Raw genomic sequence first — 19,274 nt, 5'->3', positions numbered from 1 at the left:
TCTTGTTATCCATCTTCACCTTAAATGGTATTTTTGATTTCTACTTATACTCAATTTCTTTGTAAAATCGCATGGCCCTTAAATCCAATTTAGTTAAAGAAAGAAAAATGCTTACAGAGGATTTCCTTATCGAGTAAAAATCTCACTCTCAGCGTCCCATTATTTACTTGGAAGCATTTAACGCTAACGGCAAGATGGCACAAAGCTTCTAGGCTTTTGGAGTTTGGTTAAAATTGGTTTAATTTAAAACCGGTTTCGTCAATCAATCAGAATGAGCAGGTAATCAGCATTTTGTCAACAAGACATTGGTTCTGAACAGGGTCAATAAATTCATCATCAAATGACCTTGTGGCGCAACGGTAGCGCGTCTGACTCCAGATCAGAAGGTTGCGTGTTCAAATCACGTCAGGGTCAGTTGTTGCTTTGATCATCATAATGAGAGTAGAGAATGCTAGTTTTTCATCCGGCTAGTTCCAGTTCCTTTGATAAGAGAATTAGGACTCACCTTGAAGTCAAAGTTTTTGGACTTCTCCTTTTTTAAGGCGGCAATATCTACGCAGCTTTTATTATTGCAATGAAAAAAGGGAAAATGTTGCTGTTGTATCAAGAAAGATATCCAGGTTCCTCTTAAATCATTCAACAAATCAACCATCACAAAATCCTTTGGCAGAGAGTTCCAAAGTCTCACTGCTCTTACAGTAAAGAATCTCAGTCTGTGATGATGGTGAATTTTTTTTCCTCCCGACGTACTTGATGCTGTCTTGTTCTGGTTAAAGCCCTGGCTTTAAAAATAAAATAATAAATAAAAAAATGTACCCTACATTGATATATTTGTACATAGTAAATGGATGGCACCTAAGAAATGTTGAAGAAAACTCAATAGCCTTTCTTGTTATCCATCTTCACCTTAAATGGTATTTTTGATTTCTACTTATACTCAATTTCTTTGTAAAATCGCATGGCCCTTAAATCCAATTTAGTTAAAGAAAGAAAAATGCTTACAGAGGATTTCCTTATCGAGTAAAAATCTCACTCTCAGCGTCCCATTATTTACTTGGAAGCATTTAACGCTAACGGCAAGATGGCACGAAGCTTCTAGGCTTTTGGAGTTTGGTTAAAATTGGTTTAATTTAAAACCGGTTTCTTCAATCAATCAGAATGAGCAGGTAATCAGCATTTTGTCAACAAGACATTGGTTCTGAACAGGGTCAATAACTTCATCATCAAATGACCTTGTGGCGCAACGGTAGCGCGTCTGACTCCAGATCAGAAGGTTGCGTGTTCAAATCACGTCAGGTTCAGTTGTTGCTTTGATCATCATAATAAGAGTACAGAATGCTAGTTTTTCATCCAGCTAGTTCCAGTTCCTTTGATAAGAGAATTAGGACTCACCTTGAAGTCAAATTTTTTGGACTTCTCCTTTTTTAAGGCGGCAATATCTACGCAGCTTTTATTATTGCAATGAAAAAAGGGAAAATGTTGCTGTTGTATCAAGAAAGATATCAAGGTTCCTCTTAAATCATTCAACAAATCAACCATCACAAAATCCTTTGGCAGAGAGTTCCAAAGTCTCACTGCTCTTACAGTAAAGAATCTCAGTCTGTGATGATGGTGAATTTTTTTTCCTCCCGACGTACTTGATGCTGTCTTGTTCTGGTTAAAGCCCTGGCTTTAAAAATAAAATAATAAATAAAAAAATGTACCCTACATTGATATATTTGTACATAGTAAATAGATGGCACCTAAGAAATGTTGAAGAAAACTCAATAGCCTTTCTTGTTATCCATCTTCACCTTAAATGGTATTTTTGATTTCTACTTATACTCAATTTCTTTGTAAAATCGCATGGCCCTTAAATCCAATTTAGTTAAAGAAAGAAAAATGCTTACAGAGGATTTCCTTATCGAGTAAAAATCTCACTCTCAGCGTCCCATTATTTACTTGGAAGCATTTAACGCTAACGGCAAGATGGCACGAAGCTTCTAGGCTTTTGGAGTTTGGTTAAAATTGGTTTAATTTAAAACCGGTTTCTTCAATCAATCACAATGAGCAGGTAATCAGCATTTTGTCAACAAGACATTGGTTCTGAACAGGGTCAATAAATTCAACATCAAATGACCTTGTGGCGCAACGGTAGCGTGTCTGACTCCAGATCAGGAGGTTGCGTGTTCAAATCACGTCAGGGTCAGTTGTTGCTTTGATCATCATAATGAGAGTACAGAATGCTAGTTTTTCATCCAGCTAGTTCCAGTTCCTTTGATAAGAGAATAAGGACTCACCTTGAAGTCAAACTTTTTGGACTTCTCCTTTTTTAAAGCGGCAATATCTTCGCAGCTTTTATTATTGCAATGAAAAAAGGGAAAATGTTGCTGTTGTATCAAGAAAGATATCCAGGTTCCTCTTAAATCATTCAACAAATCAACCATCACAAAATCCTTTGGCAGAGAGTTCCAAAGTCTCACTGCTCTTACAGTAAAGAATCTCAGTCTGTGATGATGGTGAATTTTTTTTCCTCCCGACGTACTTGATGCTGTCTTGTTCTGGTTAAAGCCCTGGCTTTAAAAATAAAATAATAAATAAAAAAATGTACCCTACATTGATATATTTGTACATAGTAAATGGATGGCACCTAAGAAATGTTGAAGAAAACTCAATAGCCTTTCTTGTTATCCATCTTCACCTTAAATGGTATTTTTGATTTCTACTTATACTCAATTTCTTTGTAAAATCGCATGGCCCTTAAATCCAATTTAGTTAAAGAAAGAAAAATGCTTACAGAGGATTTCCTTATCGAGTAAAAATCTCACTCTCAGCGTCCCATTATTTACTTGGAAGCATTTAACGCTAACGGCAAGATGGCACGAAGCTTCTAGGCTTTTGGAGTTTGGTTAAAATTGGTTTAATTTAAAACCGGTTTCTTCAATCAATCAGAATGAGCAGGTAATCAGCATTTTGTCAACAAGACATTGGTTCTGAACAGGGTCAATAACTTCATCATCAAATGACCTTGTGGCGCAACGGTAGCGCGTCTGACTCCAGATCAGAAGGTTGCGTGTTCAAATCACGTCAGGTTCAGTTGTTGCTTTGATCATCATAATGAGAGTACAGAATGCTAGTTTTTCATCCAGCTAGTTCCAGTTCCTTTGATAAGAGAATTAGGACTCACCTTGAAGTCAAATTTTTTGGACTTCTCCTTTTTTAAGGCGGCAATATCTACGCAGCTTTTATTATTGCAATGAAAAAAGGGAAAATGTTGCTGTTGTATCAAGAAAGATATCAAGGTTCCTCTTAAATCATTCAACAAATCAACCATCACAAAATCCTTTGGCAGAGAGTTCCAAAGTCTCACTGCTCTTACAGTAAAGAATCTCAGTCTGTGATGATGGTGAATTTTTTTTCCTCCCGACGTACTTGATGCTGTCTTGTTCTGGTTAAAGCCCTGGCTTTAAAAATAAAATAATAAATAAAAAAATGTACCCTACATTGATATATTTGTACATAGTAAATAGATGGCACCTAAGAAATGTTGAAGAAAACTCAATAGCCTTTCTTGTTATCCATCTTCACCTTAAATGGTATTTTTGATTTCTACTTATACTCAATTTCTTTGTAAAATCGCATGGCCCTTAAATCCAATTTAGTTAAAGAAAGAAAAATGCTTACAGAGGATTTCCTTATCGAGTAAAAATCTCACTCTCAGCGTCCCATTATTTACTTGGAAGCATTTAACGCTAACGGCAAGATGGCACGAAGCTTCTAGGCTTTTGGAGTTTGGTTAAAATTGGTTTAATTTAAAACCGGTTTCTTCAATCAATCACAATGAGCAGGTAATCAGCATTTTGTCAACAAGACATTGGTTCTGAACAGGGTCAATAAATTCAACATCAAATGACCTTGTGGCGCAACGGTAGCGTGTCTGACTCCAGATCAGAAGGTTGCGTGTTCAAATCACGTCAGGGTCAGTTGTTGCTTTGATCATCATAATGAGAGTACAGAATGCTAGTTTTTCATCCAGCTAGTTCCAGTTTCTTTGATAAGAGAATAAGGACTCACCTTGAAGTCAAACTTTTTGGACTTCTCCTTTTTTAAAGCGGCAATATCTTCGCAGCTTTTATTATTGCAATGAAAAAAGGGAAAATGTTGCTGTTGTATCAAGAAAGATATCCAGGTTCCTCTTAAATCATTCAACAAATCAACCATCACAAAATCCTTTGGCAGAGAGTTCCAAAGTCTCACTGCTCTTACAGTAAAGAATCTCAGTCTGTGATGATGGTGAATTTTTTTTCCTCCCGACGTACTTGATGCTGTCTTGTTCTGGTTAAAGCCCTGGCTTTAAAAATAAAATAATAAATAAAAAAATGTACCCTACATTGATATATTTGTACATAGTAAATAGATGGCACCTAAGAAATGTTGAAGAAAACTCAATAGCCTTTCTTGTTATCCATCTTCACCTTAAATGGTATTTTTGATTTCTACTTATACTCAATTTCTTTGTAAAATCGCATGGCCCTTAAATCCAATTTAGTTAAAGAAAGAAAAATGCTTACAGAGGATTTCCTTATCGAGTAAAAATCTCACTCTCAGCGTCCCATTATTTACTTGGAAGCATTTAACGCTAACGGCAAGATGGCACGAAGCTTCTAGGCTTTTGGAGTTTGGTTAAAATTGGTTTAATTTAAAACCGGTTTCTTCAATCAATCAGAATGAGCAGGTAATCAGCATTTTGTCAACAAGACATTGGTTCTGAACAGGGTCAATAAATTCATCATCAAATGACCTTGTGGCGCAACGGTAGCGCGTCTGACTCCAGATCAGAAGGTTGCGTGTTCAAATCAAGTCAGGTTCAGTTGTTGCTTTGATCATCATAATGAGAGTACAGAATGCTAGTTTTTCATCCAGCTAGTTCCAGTTCCTTTGATAAGAGAATTAGGACTCACCTTGAAGTCAAAGTTTTTGGACTTCTCCTTTTTTAAGGCGGCAATATCTTCGCAGCTTTTATTATTGCAATGAAAAAAGGGAAAATGTTGCTGTTGTATCAAGAAAGATATCCAGGTTCCTCTTAAATCATTCAACAAATCAACCATCACAAAATCCTTTGGCAGAGAGTTCCAAAGTCTCACTGCTCTTACAGTAAAGAATCTCAGTCTGTGATGATGGTGAATTTTTTTTCCTCCCGACGTACTTGATGCTGTCTTGTTCTGGTTAAAGCCCTGGCTTTAAAAATAAAATAATAAATAAAAAAATGTACCCTACATTGATATATTTGTACATAGTAAATAGATGGCACCTAAGAAATGTTGAAGAAAACTCAATAGCCTTTCTTGTTATCCATCTTCACCTTAAATGGTATTTTTGATTTCTACTTATACTCAATTTCTTTGTAAAATCGCATGGCCCTTAAATCCAATTTAGTTAAAGAAAGAAAAATGCTTACAGAGGATTTCCTTATCGAGTAAAAATCTCACTCTCAGCGTCCCATTATTTACTTGGAAGCATTTAACGCTAACGGCAAGATGGCACGAAGCTTCTAGGCTTTTGGAGTTTGGTTAAAATTGGTTTAATTTAAAACCGGTTTCTTCAATCAATCAGAATGAGCAGGTAATCAGCATTTTGTCAACAAGACATTGGTTCTGAACAGGGTCAATAAATTCATCATCAAATGACCTTGTGGCGCAACGGTAGCGCGTCTGACTCCAGATCAGAAGGTTGCGTGTTCAAATCACGTCAGGTTCAGTTGTTGCTTTGATCATCATAATGAGAGTACAGAATGCTAGTTTTTCATCCAGCTAGTTCCAGTTCCTTTGATAAGAGAATTAGGACTCACCTTGAAGTCAAAGTTTTTGGACTTCTCCTTTTTTAAGGCGGCAATATCTACGCAGCTTTTATTATTGCAATGAAAAAAGGGAAAATGTTGCTGTTGTATCAAGAAAGATATCCAGGTTCCTCTTAAATCATTCAACAAATCAACCATCACAAAATCCTTTGGCAGAGAGTTCCAAAGTCTCACTGCTCTTACAGTAAAGAATCTCAGTCTGTGATGATGGTGAATTTTTTTTCCTCCCGACGTACTTGATGCTCTCTTGTTCTGGTTAAAGCCCTGGCTTTAAAAATAAAATAATAAATAAAAAAATGTACCCTACATTGATATATTTGTACATAGTAAATAGATGGCACCTAAGAAATGTTGAAGAAAACTCAATAGCCTTTCTTGTTATCCATCTTCACCTTAAATGGTATTTTTGATTTCTACTTATACTCAATTTCTTTGTAAAATCGCATGGCCCTTAAATCCAATTTAGTTAAAGAAAGAAAAATGCTTACAGAGGATTTCCTTATCGAGTAAAAATCTCACTCTCAGCGTCCCATTATTTACTTGGAAGCATTTAACGCTAACGGCAAGATGGCACGAAGCTTCTAGGCTTTTGGAGTTTGGTTAAAATTGGTTTAATTTAAAACCGGTTTCTTCAATCAATCAGAATGAGCAGGTAATCAGCATTTTGTCAACAAGACATTGGTTCTGAACAGGGTCAATAAATTCAACATCAAATGACCTTGTGGCGCAACGGTAGCGCGTCTGACTCCAGATCAGAAGGTTGCGTGTTCAAATCACATCAGGGTCAGTTGTTGCTTTGATCATCATAATGAGAGTACAGAATGCTAGTTTTTCATCCAGCTAGTTCCAGTTCCTTTGATAAGAGAATTAGGACTCACCTTGAAGTCAAACTTTTTGGACTTCTCCTTTTTTAAAGCGGCAATATCTTCGCAGCTTTTATTATTGCAATGAAAAAAGGGAAAATGTTGCTGTTGTATCAAGAAAGATATCCAGGTTCCTCTTAAATCATTCAACAAATCAACCATCACAAAATCCTTTGGCAGAGAGTTCCAAAGTCTCACTGCTCTTACAGTAAAGAATCTCAGTCTGTGATGATGGTGAATTTTTTTTCCTCCCGAAGTACTTGATGCTGTCTTGTTCTGGTTAAAGCCCTGGCTTTAAAAATAAAATAATAAATAAAAAAATGTACCCTACATTGATATATTTGTACATAGTAAATAGATGGCACCTAAGAAATGTTGAAGAAAACTCAATAGCCTTTCTTGTTATCCATCTTCACCTTAAATGGTATTTTTGATTTCTACTCATACTCAATTTCTTTGTAAAATCGCATGGCCCTTAAATCCAATTTAGTTAAAGAAAGAAAAATGCTTACAGAGGATTTCCTTATCGAGTAAAAATCTCACTCTCAGCGTCCCATTATTTACTTGGAAGCATTTAACGCTAACGGCAAGATGGCACGAAGCTTCTAGGCTTTTGGAGTTTGGTTAAAATTGGTTTAATTTAAAACCGGTTTCTTCAATCAATCAGAATGAGCAGGTAATCAGCATTTTGTCAACAAGACATTGGTTCTGAACAGGGTCAATAAATTCAACGTCAAATGACCTTGTGGCGCAACGGTAGCGCGTCTGACTCCAGATCAGAAGGTTGCGTGTTCAAATCACGTCAGGGTCAGTTGTTGCTTTGATCATCATAATGAGAGTACAGAATGCTAGTTTTTCATCCAGCTAGTTCCAGTTCCTTTGATAAGAAAATTAGGACTCACCTTGAAGTCAAACTTTTTGGACTTCTCCTTTTTTAAAGCGGCAATATCTTCGCAGCTTTTATTATTGCAATGAAAAAAGGGAAAATGTTGCTGTTGTATCAAGAAAGATATCCAGGTTCCTCTTAAATCATTCAACAAATCAACCATCACAAAATCCTTTGGCAGAGAGTTCCAAAGTCTCACTGCTCTTACAGTAAAGAATCTCAGTCTGTGATGATGGTGAATTTTTTTTCCTCCCGACGTACTTGATGCTGTCTTGTTCTGGTTAAAGCCCTGGCTTTAAAAATAAAATAATAAATAAAAAAATGTACCCTACATTGATATATTTGTACATAGTAAATAGATGGCACCTAAGAAATGTTGAAGAAAACTCAATAGCCTTTCTTGTTATCCATCTTCACCTTAAATGGTATTTTTGATTTCTACTTATACTCAATTTCTTTGTAAAATCGCATGGCCCTTAAATCCAATTTAGTTAAAGAAAGAAAAATGCTTACAGAGGATTTCCTTATCGAGTAAAAATCTCACTCTCAGTGTCCCATTATTTACTTGGAAGCATTTAACGCTAACGGCAAGATGGCACGAAGCTTCTAGGCTTTTGGAGTTTGGTTAAAATTGGTTTAATTTAAAACCGGTTTCTTCAATCAATCAGAATGAGCAGGTAATCAGCATTTTGTCAACAAGACATTGGTTCTGAACAGGGTCAATAAATTCATCATCAAATGACCTTGTGGCGCAACGGTAGCGCGTCTGACTCCAGATCAGAAGGTTGCGTGTTCAAATCACGTCAGGGTCAGTTGTTGCTTTGATCATCATAATGAGAGTAGAGAATGCTAGTTTTTCATCCAGCTAGTTCCAGTTCCTTTGATAAGAGAATTAGGACTCACCTTGAAGTCAAAGTTTTTGGACTTCTCCTTTTTTAAGGCGGCAATATCTACGCAGCTTTTATTATTGCAATGAAAAAAGGGAAAATGTTGCTGTTGTATCAAGAAAGATATCCAGGTTCCTCTTAAATCATTCAACAAATCAACCATCACAAAATCCTTTGGCAGAGAGTTCCAAAGTCTCACTGCTCTTACAGTAAAGAATCTCAGTCTGTGATGATGGTGAATTTTTTTTCCTCCCGACGTACTTGATGCTGTCTTGTTCTGGTTAAAGCCCTGGCTTTAAAAATAAAATAATAAATAAAAAAATGTACCCTACATTGATATATTTGTACATAGTAAATAGTTAGCACCTAAGAAATGTTGAAGAAAACTCAATAGCCTTTCTTGTTATCCATCTTCACCTTAAATGGTATTTTTGATTTCTACTTATACTCAATTTCTTTGTAAAATCGCATGGCCCTTAAATCCAATTTAGTTAAAGAAAGAAAAATGCTTACAGAGGATTTCCTTATCGAGTAAAAATCTCACTCTCAGCGTCCCATTATTTACTTGGAAGCATTTAACGCTAACGGCAAGATGGCACGAAGCTTCTAGGCTTTTGGAGTTTGGTTAAAATTGGTTTAATTTAAAACCGGTTTCTTCAATCAATCAGAATGAGCAGGTAATCAGCATTTTGTCAACAAGACATTGGTTCTGAACAGGGTCAATAAATGAATCATTAAATGACCTTGTGGCGCAACGGTAGCGCGTCTGACTCCAGATCAGAAGGTTGCGTGTTCAAATCACGTCAGGGTCAGTTGTTGCTTTGATCATCATAATGAGAGTAGAGGATGCTAGTTTTTCATCCAGCTAGTTCCAGTTCCTTTGATAAGAGAATTAGGACTCACCTTGAAGTCAAAGTTTTTGGACTTCTCCTTTTTTAAGGCGGCAATATCTACGCAGCTTTTATTATTGCAATGAAAAAAGGGAAAATGTTGCTGTTGTATCAAGAAAGATATCCAGGTTCCTCTTAAATCATTCAACAAATCAACCATCACAAAATCCTTTGGCAGAGAGTTCCAAAGTCTCACTGCTCTTACAGTAAAGAATCTCAGTCTGTGATGATGGTGAATTTTTTTTCCTCCCGACGTACTTGATGCTGTCTTGTTCTGGTTAAAGCCCTGGCTTTAAAAATAAAATAATAAATAAAAAAATGTACCCTACATTGATATATTTGTACATAGTAAATAGATGGCACCTAAGAAATGTTGAAGAAAACTCAATAGCCTTTCTTGTTATCCATCTTCACCTTAAATGGTATTTTTGATTTCTACTTATACTCAATTTCTTTGTAAAATCGCATGGCCCTTAAATCCAATTTAGTTAAAGAAAGAAAAATGCTTACAGAGGATTTCCTTATTGAGTAAAAATCTCACTCTCAGCGTCCCATTATTTACTTGGAAGCATTTAACGCTAACGGCAAGATGGCACAAAGCTTCTAGGCTTTTGGAGTTTGGTTAAAATTGGTTTAATTTAAAACCGGTTTCTTCAATCAATCAGAATGAGCAGGTAATCAGCATTTTGTCAACAAGACATTGGTTCTGAACAGGGTCAATAAATTCATCATCAAATGACCTTGTGGCGCAACGGTAGCGCGTCTGACTCCAGATCAGAAGGTTGCGTGTTCAAATCACGTCAGGGTCAGTTGTTGCTTTGATCATCATAATGAGAGTAGAGAATGCTAGTTTTTCATCCGGCTAGTTCCAGTTCCTTTGATAAGAGAATTAGGACTCACCTTGAAGTCAAAGTTTTTGGACTTCTCCTTTTTTAAGGCGGCAATATCTACGCAGCTTTTATTATTGCAATGAAAAAAGGGAAAATGTTGCTGTTGTATCAAGAAAGATATCCAGGTTCCTCTTAAATCATTCAACAAATCAACCATCACAAAATCCTTTGGCAGAGAGTTCCAAAGTCTCACTGCTCTTACAGTAAAGAATCTCAGTCTGTGATGATGGTGAATTTTTTTTCCTCCCGACGTACTTGATGCTGTCTTGTTCTGGTTAAAGCCCTGGCTTTAAAAATAAAATAATAAATAAAAAAATGTACCCTACATTGATATATTTGTACATAGTAAATGGATGGCACCTAAGAAATGTTGAAGAAAACTCAATAGCCTTTCTTGTTATCCATCTTCACCTTAAATGGTATTTTTGATTTCTACTTATACTCAATTTCTTTGTAAAATCGCATGGCCCTTAAATCCAATTTAGTTAAAGAAAGAAAAATGCTTACAGAGGATTTCCTTATCGAGTAAAAATCTCACTCTCAGCGTCCCATTATTTACTTGGAAGCATTTAACGCTAACGGCAAGATGGCACGAAGCTTCTAGGCTTTTGGAGTTTGGTTAAAATTGGTTTAATTTAAAACCGGTTTCTTCAATCAATCAGAATGAGCAGGTAATCAGCATTTTGTCAACAAGACATTGGTTCTGAACAGGGTCAATAAATTAATCATCAAATGACCTTGTGGCGCAACGGTAGCGCGTCTGACTCCAGATCTGAAGGTTGCGTGTTCAAATCACGTCAGGGTCAGTTGTTGCTTTGATCATCATAATGAGAGTAGAGAATGCTAGTTTTTCATCCAGCTAGTTCCAGTTCCTTTGATAAGAGAATTAGGACTCACCTTGAAGTCAAAGTTTTTGGACTTCTCCTTTTTTAAGGCGGCAATATCTACGCAGCTTTTATTATTGCAATGAAAAAAGGGAAAATGTTGCTGTTGTATCAAGAAAGATATCCAGGTTCCTCTTAAATCATTCAACAAATCAATCATCACAAAATCCTTTGGCAGAGAGTTCCAAAGTCTCACTGCTCTTACCGTAAAGAATCTCAGTCTGTGATGATGGTGAATTTTTTTTCCTCCCGACGTACTTGATGCTGTCTTGTTCTGGTTAAAGCCCTGGCTTTAAAAATAAAATAATAAATAAAAAAATGTACCCTACATTGATATATTTGTACATAGTAAATGGATGGCACCTAAGAAATGTTGAAGAAAACTCAATAGCCTTTCTTGTTATCCATCTTCACCTTAAATGGTATTTTTGATTTCTACTTATACTCAATTTCTTTGTAAAATCGCATGGCCCTTAAATCCAATTTAGTTAAAGAAAGAAAAATGCTTACAGAGGATTTCCTTATCGAGTAAAAATCTCACTCTCAGCGTCCCATTATTTACTTGGAAGCATTTAACGCTAACGGCAAGATGGCACGAAGCTTCTAGGCTTTTGGAGTTTGGTTAAAATTGGTTTAATTTAAAACCGGTTTCTTCAATCAATCAGAATGAGCAGGTAATCAGCATTTTGTCAACAAGACATTGGTTCTGAACAGGGTCAATAAATTAATCATCAAATGACCTTGTGGCGCAACGGTAGCGCGTCTGACTCCAGATCTGATGGTTGCGTGTTCAAATCACGTCAGGGTCAGTTGTTGCTTTGATCATCATAATGAGAGTAGAGAATGCTAGTTTTTCATCCAGCTAGTTCCAGTTCCTTTGATAAGAGAATTAGGACTCACCTTGAAGTCACAGTTTTTGGACTTCTCCTTTTTTAAGGCGGCAATATCTACGCAGCTTTTATTATTGCAATGAAAAAAGGGAAAATGTTGCTGTTGTATCAAGAAAGATATCCAGGTTCCTCTTAAATCATTCAACAAATCAACCATCACAAAATCCTTTGGCAGAGAGTTCCAAAGTCTCACTGCTCTTACAGTAAAGAATCTCAGTCTGTGATGATGGTGAATTTTTTTTCCTCCCGACGTACTTGATGCTGTCTTGTTCTGGTTAAAGCCCTGGCTTTAAAAATAAAATAATAAATAAAAAAATGTACCCTACATTGATATATTTGTACATAGTAAATAGATGGCACCTAAGAAATGTTGAAGAAAACTCAATAGCCTTTCTTGTTATCCATCTTCACCTTAAATGGTATTTTTGATTTCTACTTATACTCAATTTCTTTGTAAAATCGCATGGCCCTTAAATCCAATTTAGTTAAAGAAAGAAAAATGCTTACAGAGGATTTCCTTATTGAGTAAAAATCTCACTCTCAGCGTCCCATTATTTACTTGGAAGCATTTAACGCTAACGGCAAGATGGCACAAAGCTTCTAGGCTTTTGGAGTTTGGTTAAAATTGGTTTAATTTAAAACCGGTTTCTTCAATCAATCAGAATGAGCAGGTAATCAGCATTTTGTCAACAAGACATTGGTTCTGAACAGGGTCAATAAATTCATCATCAAATGACCTTGTGGCGCAACGGTAGCGCGTCTGACTCCAGATCAGAAGGTTGCGTGTTCAAATCACGTCAGGGTCAGTTGTTGCTTTGATCATCATAATGAGAGTAGAGAATGCTAGTTTTTCATCCGGCTAGTTCCAGTTCCTTTGATAAGAGAATTAGGACTCACCTTGAAGTCAAAGTTTTTGGACTTCTCCTTTTTTAAGGCGGCAATATCTACGCAGCTTTTATTATTGCAATGAAAAAAGGGAAAATGTTGCTGTTGTATCAAGAAAGATATCCAGGTTCCTCTTAAATCATTCAACAAATCAACCATCACAAAATCCTTTGGCAGAGAGTTCCAAAGTCTCACTGCTCTTACAGTAAAGAATCTCAGTCTGTGATGATGGTGAATTTTTTTTCCTCCCGACGTACTTGATGCTGTCTTGTTCTGGTTAAAGCCCTGGCTTTAAAAATAAAATAATAAATAAAAAAATGTACCCTACATTGATATATTTGTACATAGTAAATAGATGGCACCTAAGAAATGTTGAAGAAAACTCAATAGCCTTTCTTGTTATCCATCTTCACCTTAAATGGTATTTTTGATTTCTACTTATACTCAATTTCTTTGTAAAATCGCATGGCCCTTAAATCCAATTTAGTTAAAGAAAGAAAAATGCTTACAGAGGATTTCCTTATTGAGTAAAAATCTCACTCTCAGCGTCCCATTATTTACTTGGAAGCATTTAACGCTAACGGCAAGATGGCACAAAGCTTCTAGGCTTTTGGAGTTTGGTTAAAATTGGTTTAATTTAAAACCGGTTTCTTCAATCAATCAGAATGAGCAGGTAATCAGCATTTTGTCAACAAGACATTGGTTCTGAACAGGGTCAATAAATTCATCATCAAATGACCTTGTGGCGCAACGGTAGCGCGTCTGACTCCAGATCAGAAGGTTGCGTGTTCAAATCACGTCAGGGTCAGTTGTTGCTTTGATCATCATAATGAGAGTAGAGAATGCTAGTTTTTCATCCGGCTAGTTCCAGTTCCTTTGATAAGAGAATTAGGACTCACCTTGAAGTCAAAGTTTTTGGACTTCTCCTTTTTTAAGGCGGCAATATCTACGCAGCTTTTATTATTGCAATGAAAAAAGGGAAAATGTTGCTGTTGTATCAAGAAAGATATCCAGGTTCCTCTTAAATCATTCAACAAATCAACCATCACAAAATCCTTTGGCAGAGAGTTCCAAAGTCTCACTGCTCTTACAGTAAAGAATCTCAGTCTGTGATGATGGTGAATTTTTTTTCCTCCCGACGTACTTGATGCTGTCTTGTTCTGGTTAAAGCCCTGGCTTTAAAAATAAAATAATAAATAAAAAAATGTACCCTACATTGATATATTTGTACATAGTAAATGGATGGCACCTAAGAAATGTTGAAGAAAACTCAATAGCCTTTCTTGTTATCCATCTTCACCTTAAATGGTATTTTTGATTTCTACTTATACTCAATTTCTTTGTAAAATCGCATGGCCCTTAAATCCAATTTAGTTAAAGAAAGAAAAATGCTTACAGAGGATTTCCTTATCGAGTAAAAATCTCACTCTCAGCGTCCCATTATTTACTTGGAAGCATTTAACGCTAACGGCAAGATGGCACGAAGCTTCTAGGCTTTTGGAGTTTGGTTAAAATTGGTTTAATTTAAAACCGGTTTCTTCAATCAATCAGAATGAGCAGGTAATCAGCATTTTGTCAACAAGACATTGGTTCTGAACAGGGTCAATAAATTAATCATCAAATGACCTTGTGGCGCAACGGTAGCGCGTCTGACTCCAGATCTGAAGGTTGCGTGTTCAAATCACGTCAGGGTCAGTTGTTGCTTTGATCATCATAATGAGAGTAGAGAATGCTAGTTTTTCATCCAGCTAGTTCCAGTTCCTTTGATAAGAGAATTAGGACTCACCTTGAAGTCAAAGTTTTTGGACTTCTCCTTTTTTAAGGCGGCAATATCTACGCAGCTTTTATTATTGCAATGAAAAAAGGGAAAATGTTGCTGTTGTATCAAGAAAGATATCCAGGTTCCTCTTAAATCATTCAACAAATCAATCATCACAAAATCCTTTGGCAGAGAGTTCCAAAGTCTCACTGCTCTTACCGTAAAGAATCTCAGTCTGTGATGATGGTGAATTTTTTTTCCTCCCGACGTACTTGATGCTGTCTTGTTCTGGTTAAAGCCCTGGCTTTAAAAATAAAATAATAAATAAAAAAATGTACCCTACATTGATATATTTGTACATAGTAAATGGATGGCACCTAAGAAATGTTGAAGAAAACTCAATAGCCTTTCTTGTTATCCATCTTCACCTTAAATGGTATTTTTGATTTCTACTTATACTCAATTTCTTTGTAAAATCGCATGGCCCTTAAATCCAATTTAGTTAAAGAAAGAAAAATGCTTACAGAGGATTTCCTTATCGAGTAAAAATCTCACTCTCAGCGTCCCATTATTTACTTGGAAGCATTTAACGCTAACGGCAAGATGGCACGAAGCTTCTAGGCTTTTGGAGTTTGGTTAAAATTGGTTTAATTTAAAACCGGTTTCTTCAATCAATCAGAATGAGCAGGTAATCAGCATTTTGTCAACAAGACATTGGTTCTGAACAGGGTCAATAAATTAATTATCAAATGACCTTGTGGCGCAACGGTAGCGCGTCTGACTCCAGATCTGATGGTTGCGTGTTCAAATCACGTCAGGGTCAGTTGTTGCTTTGATCATCATAATGAGAGTAGAGAATGCTAGTTTTTCATCCAGCTAGTTCCAGTTCCTTTGATAAGAGAATTAGGACTCACCTTGAAGTCACAGTTTTTGGACTTCTCCTTTTTTAAGGCGGCAATATCTACGCAGCTTTTATTATTGCAATGAAAAAAGGGAAAATGTTGCTGTTGTATCAAGAAAGATATCCAGGTTCCTCTTAAATCATTCAACAAATCAACCATCACAAAATCCTTTGGCAGAGAGTTCCAAAGTCTCACTGCTCTTACCGTAAAGAATCTCAGTCTGTGATGATGGTGAATTTTTTTTCCTCCCGACGTACTTGATGCTGTCTTGTTCTGGTTAAAGCCCTGGCTTTAAAAATAAAATAATAAATAAAAAAATGTACCCTACATTGATATATTTGTACATAGTAAATAGATGGCACCTAAGAAATGTTGAAGAAAACTCAATAGCCTTTCTTGTTATCCATCTTCACCTTAAATGGTATTTTTGATTTCTACTTATACTCAATTTCTTTGTAAAATCGCATGGCCCTTAAATCCAATTTAGTTAAAGAAAGAAAAATGCTTACAGAGGATTTCCTTATCGAGTAAAAATCTCACTCTCAGCGTCCCATTATTTACTTGGAAGCATTTAACGCTAACGGCAAGATGGCACGAAGCTTCTAGGCTTTTGGAGTTTGGTTAAAATTGGTTTAATTTAAAACCGGTTTCTTCAATCAATCAGAATGAGCAGGTAATCAGCATTTTGTCAACAAGACATTGGTTCTGAACAGGGTCAATGAATTAATCATCAAATGACCTTGTGGCGCAACGGTAGCGCGTCTGACTCCAGATCTGAAGGTTGCGTGTTCAAATCACGTCAGGGTCAGTTGTTGCTTTGATCATCATAATGAGAGTAGAGAATGCTAGTTTTTCATCCAGCTAGTTCCAGTTCCTTTGATAAGAGAATTAGGACTCACCTTGAAGTCAAAGTTTTTGGACTTCTCCTTTTTTAAGGCGGCAATATCTACGCAGCTTTTATTATTGCAATGAAAAAAGGGAAAATGTTGCTGTTGTATCAAGAAAGATATCCAGGTTCCTCTTAAATCATTCAACAAATCAATCATCACAAAATCCTTTGGCAGAGAGTTCCAAAGTCTCACTGCTCTTACCGTAAAGAATCTCAGTCTGTGATGATGGTGAATTTTTTTTCCTCCCGACGTACTTGATGCTGTCTTGTTCTGGTTAAAGCCCTGGCTTTAAAAATAAAATAATAAATAAAAAAATGTACCCTACATTGATATATTTGTACGTAGTAAATAGATGGCACCTAAGAAATGTTGAAGAAAACTCAATAGCCTTTCTTGTTATCCATCTTCACCTTAAATGGTATTTTTGATTTCTACTTATACTCAATTTCTTTGTAAAATCGCATGGCCCTTAAATCCAATTTAGTTAAAGAAAGAAAAATGCTTACAGAGGATTTCCTTATCGAGTAAAAATCTCACTCTCAGCGTCCCATTATTTACTTGGAAGCATTTAACGCTAACGGCAAGATGGCACGAAGCTTCTAGGCTTTTGGAGTTTGGTTAAAATTGGTTTAATTTAAAACCGGTTTCTTCAATCAATCAGAATGAGCAGGTAATCAGCATTTTGTCAACAAGACATTGGTTCTGAACAGGGTCAATAAATTCATCATCAAATGACCTTGTGGCGCAACGGTAGCGCGTCTGACTCCAGATCAGAAGGTTGCGTGTTCAAATCACGTCAGGGTCAGTTGTTGCTTTGATCATCATAATGAGAGTACAGAATGCTAGTTTTTCATCCAGCTAGTTCCAGTTCCTTTGATAAGAGAATTAGGACTCACCTTGAAGTCAAACTTTTTGGACTTCTCCTTTTTTAAAGCGGCAATATCTTCGCAGCTTTTATTATTGCAATGAAAAAAGGGAAAATGTTGCTGTTGTATCAAGAAAGATATCCAGGTTCCTCTTAAATCATTCAACAAATCAACCATCACAAAATCCTTTGGCAGAGAGTTCCAAAGTCTCACTGCTCTTACAGTAAAGAATCTCAGTCTGTGATGATGGTGAATTTTTTTTCCTCCCGACGTACTTGATGCTCTCTTGTTCTGGTTAAAGCCCTGGCTTTAAAAATAAAATAATAAATAAAAAAATGTACCCTACATTGATATATTTGTACATAGTAAATAGATGGCACCTAAGAAATGTTGAAGAAAACTCAATAGCCTTTCTTGTTATCCATCTTCACCTTAAATGGTATTTTTGATTTCTACTTATACTCAATTTCTTTGTAAAATCGCATGGCCCTTAAATCCAATTTAGTTAAAGAAAGAAAAATGCTTACAGAGGATTTCCTTATCGAGTAAAAATCTCACTCTCAGCGTCCCATTATTTACTTGGAAGCATTTAACGCTAACGGCAAGATGGCACGAAGCTTCTACGCTTTTGGAGTTTGGTTAAAATTGGTTTAATTTAAAACCGGTTTCTTCAATCAATCAGAATGAGCAGGTAATCAGCATTTTGTCAACAAGACATTGGTTCTGAACAGGGTCAATAAATTAATCATCAAATGACCTTGTGGCGCAACGGTAGCGCGTCTGACTCAAGATCAGAAGGTTGCGTGTTCAAATCACGTCAGGTTCAGTTGTTGCTTTGATCATCATAATGAGAGTACAGAATGCTAGTTTTTCATCCAGCTAGTTCCAGTTCCTTTGATAAGAGACTTAGGACTCACCTTGAAGTCAAACTTTTTGGACTTCTCCTTTTTTAAGGCGGCAATATCTACGCAGCTTTTATTATTGCAATGAAAAAAGGGAAAATGTTGCTGTTGTATCAAGAAAGATATCCAGGTTCCTCTTAAATCATTCAACAAATCAACCATCACAAAATCCTTTGGCAGAGAGTTCCAAAGTCTCACTGCTCTTACAGTAAAGAATCTCAGTCTGTGATGATGGTGAATTTTTTTTCCTCCCGACGTACTTGATGCTCTCTTGTTCTGGTTAAAGCCCTGGCTTTAAAAATAAAATAATAAATAAAAAAATGTACCCTACATTGATATATTTGTACATAGTAAATAGATGGCACCTAAGAAATGTTGAAGAAAACTCAATAGCCTTTCTTGTTATCCATCTTCACCTTAAATGGTATTTTTGATTTCTACTTATACTCAATTTCTTTGTAAAATCGCATGGCCCTTAAATCCAATTTAGTTAAAGAAAGAAAAATGCTTACAGAGGATTTCCTTATCGAGTAAAAATCTCACTCTCAGCGTCCCATTATTTACTTGGAAGCATTTAACGCTAACGGCAAGATGGCACGAAGCTTCTAGGCTTTTGGAGTTTGGTTAAAATTGGTTTAATTTAAAACCGGTTTCTTCAATCAATCAGAATGAGCAGGTAATCAGCATTTTGTCAACAAGACATTGGTTCTGAACAGGGTCAATAAATTCATCATCAAATGACCTTGTGGCGCAACGGTAGCGTGTCTGACTCCAGATCAGAAGGTTGCGTGTTCAAATCACGTCAGGTTCAGTTGTTGCTTTGATCATCATAATGAGTGTACAGAATGCTAGTTTTTCATCCAGCTAGTTCCAGTTCCTTTGATAAGAGAATTAGGACTCACCTTGAAGTCAAACTTTTTGGACTTCTCCTTTTTTAAAGCGGCAATATCTTCGCAGCTTTTATTATTGCAATGAAAAAAGGGAAAATGTTGCTGTTGTATCAAGAAAGATATCCAGGTTCCTCTTAAATCATTCAACAAATCA

The 19,274-nt window shown here is 36.2% G+C and overlaps 21 non-coding genes across 21 annotated transcripts; all 21 read left to right on the top strand.

The window, feature by feature from the left end:
* Positions 1-342: 342 nt before the first annotated feature.
* On the top strand, positions 343-414 carry TRNAW-CCA (transfer RNA tryptophan (anticodon CCA)). Its single transcript has one exon. It is a non-coding gene; the product is annotated as a tRNA-Trp (tRNA).
* Positions 415-1,229: 815 nt separating this feature from the next.
* TRNAW-CCA (transfer RNA tryptophan (anticodon CCA)) lies at positions 1,230-1,301 on the top strand. Its single transcript has one exon. It is a non-coding gene; the product is annotated as a tRNA-Trp (tRNA).
* Positions 1,302-2,116: 815 nt separating this feature from the next.
* On the top strand, positions 2,117-2,188 carry TRNAW-CCA (transfer RNA tryptophan (anticodon CCA)). The gene has a single exon. It is a non-coding gene; the product is annotated as a tRNA-Trp (tRNA).
* Positions 2,189-3,003: 815 nt separating this feature from the next.
* On the top strand, positions 3,004-3,075 carry TRNAW-CCA (transfer RNA tryptophan (anticodon CCA)). The gene has a single exon. It is a non-coding gene; the product is annotated as a tRNA-Trp (tRNA).
* An 815-nt stretch (positions 3,076-3,890) lies between these two features.
* TRNAW-CCA (transfer RNA tryptophan (anticodon CCA)) lies at positions 3,891-3,962 on the top strand. Its single transcript has one exon. It is a non-coding gene; the product is annotated as a tRNA-Trp (tRNA).
* Positions 3,963-5,664: 1,702 nt separating this feature from the next.
* Positions 5,665-5,736, top strand: TRNAW-CCA (transfer RNA tryptophan (anticodon CCA)). The gene has a single exon. It is a non-coding gene; the product is annotated as a tRNA-Trp (tRNA).
* An 815-nt stretch (positions 5,737-6,551) lies between these two features.
* TRNAW-CCA (transfer RNA tryptophan (anticodon CCA)) lies at positions 6,552-6,623 on the top strand. Its single transcript has one exon. It is a non-coding gene; the product is annotated as a tRNA-Trp (tRNA).
* An 815-nt stretch (positions 6,624-7,438) lies between these two features.
* TRNAW-CCA (transfer RNA tryptophan (anticodon CCA)) lies at positions 7,439-7,510 on the top strand. The gene has a single exon. It is a non-coding gene; the product is annotated as a tRNA-Trp (tRNA).
* Positions 7,511-8,325: 815 nt separating this feature from the next.
* Positions 8,326-8,397, top strand: TRNAW-CCA (transfer RNA tryptophan (anticodon CCA)). The gene has a single exon. It is a non-coding gene; the product is annotated as a tRNA-Trp (tRNA).
* Positions 8,398-9,212: 815 nt separating this feature from the next.
* On the top strand, positions 9,213-9,284 carry TRNAW-CCA (transfer RNA tryptophan (anticodon CCA)). The gene has a single exon. It is a non-coding gene; the product is annotated as a tRNA-Trp (tRNA).
* Positions 9,285-10,099: 815 nt separating this feature from the next.
* On the top strand, positions 10,100-10,171 carry TRNAW-CCA (transfer RNA tryptophan (anticodon CCA)). The gene has a single exon. It is a non-coding gene; the product is annotated as a tRNA-Trp (tRNA).
* Positions 10,172-10,986: 815 nt separating this feature from the next.
* On the top strand, positions 10,987-11,058 carry TRNAW-CCA (transfer RNA tryptophan (anticodon CCA)). The gene has a single exon. It is a non-coding gene; the product is annotated as a tRNA-Trp (tRNA).
* Positions 11,059-11,873: 815 nt separating this feature from the next.
* TRNAW-CCA (transfer RNA tryptophan (anticodon CCA)) lies at positions 11,874-11,945 on the top strand. The gene has a single exon. It is a non-coding gene; the product is annotated as a tRNA-Trp (tRNA).
* An 815-nt stretch (positions 11,946-12,760) lies between these two features.
* Positions 12,761-12,832, top strand: TRNAW-CCA (transfer RNA tryptophan (anticodon CCA)). Its single transcript has one exon. It is a non-coding gene; the product is annotated as a tRNA-Trp (tRNA).
* Positions 12,833-13,647: 815 nt separating this feature from the next.
* On the top strand, positions 13,648-13,719 carry TRNAW-CCA (transfer RNA tryptophan (anticodon CCA)). The gene has a single exon. It is a non-coding gene; the product is annotated as a tRNA-Trp (tRNA).
* An 815-nt stretch (positions 13,720-14,534) lies between these two features.
* Positions 14,535-14,606, top strand: TRNAW-CCA (transfer RNA tryptophan (anticodon CCA)). The gene has a single exon. It is a non-coding gene; the product is annotated as a tRNA-Trp (tRNA).
* An 815-nt stretch (positions 14,607-15,421) lies between these two features.
* TRNAW-CCA (transfer RNA tryptophan (anticodon CCA)) lies at positions 15,422-15,493 on the top strand. The gene has a single exon. It is a non-coding gene; the product is annotated as a tRNA-Trp (tRNA).
* Positions 15,494-16,308: 815 nt separating this feature from the next.
* Positions 16,309-16,380, top strand: TRNAW-CCA (transfer RNA tryptophan (anticodon CCA)). Its single transcript has one exon. It is a non-coding gene; the product is annotated as a tRNA-Trp (tRNA).
* Positions 16,381-17,195: 815 nt separating this feature from the next.
* TRNAW-CCA (transfer RNA tryptophan (anticodon CCA)) lies at positions 17,196-17,267 on the top strand. The gene has a single exon. It is a non-coding gene; the product is annotated as a tRNA-Trp (tRNA).
* Positions 17,268-18,082: 815 nt separating this feature from the next.
* On the top strand, positions 18,083-18,154 carry TRNAL-CAA (transfer RNA leucine (anticodon CAA)). Its single transcript has one exon. It is a non-coding gene; the product is annotated as a tRNA-Leu (tRNA).
* An 815-nt stretch (positions 18,155-18,969) lies between these two features.
* On the top strand, positions 18,970-19,041 carry TRNAW-CCA (transfer RNA tryptophan (anticodon CCA)). Its single transcript has one exon. It is a non-coding gene; the product is annotated as a tRNA-Trp (tRNA).
* Positions 19,042-19,274: the final 233 nt, after the last annotated feature.

Source organism: Rhinoderma darwinii, chromosome 3 (assembly GCF_050947455.1).
Source record: "Rhinoderma darwinii isolate aRhiDar2 chromosome 3, aRhiDar2.hap1, whole genome shotgun sequence".
NCBI classification, from domain to species: domain Eukaryota; kingdom Metazoa; phylum Chordata; class Amphibia; order Anura; family Rhinodermatidae; genus Rhinoderma; species Rhinoderma darwinii.
The sequence above is the reverse complement of the archived record's forward strand: the minus strand, read 5'-3'. Positions and strand labels throughout refer to the sequence as shown.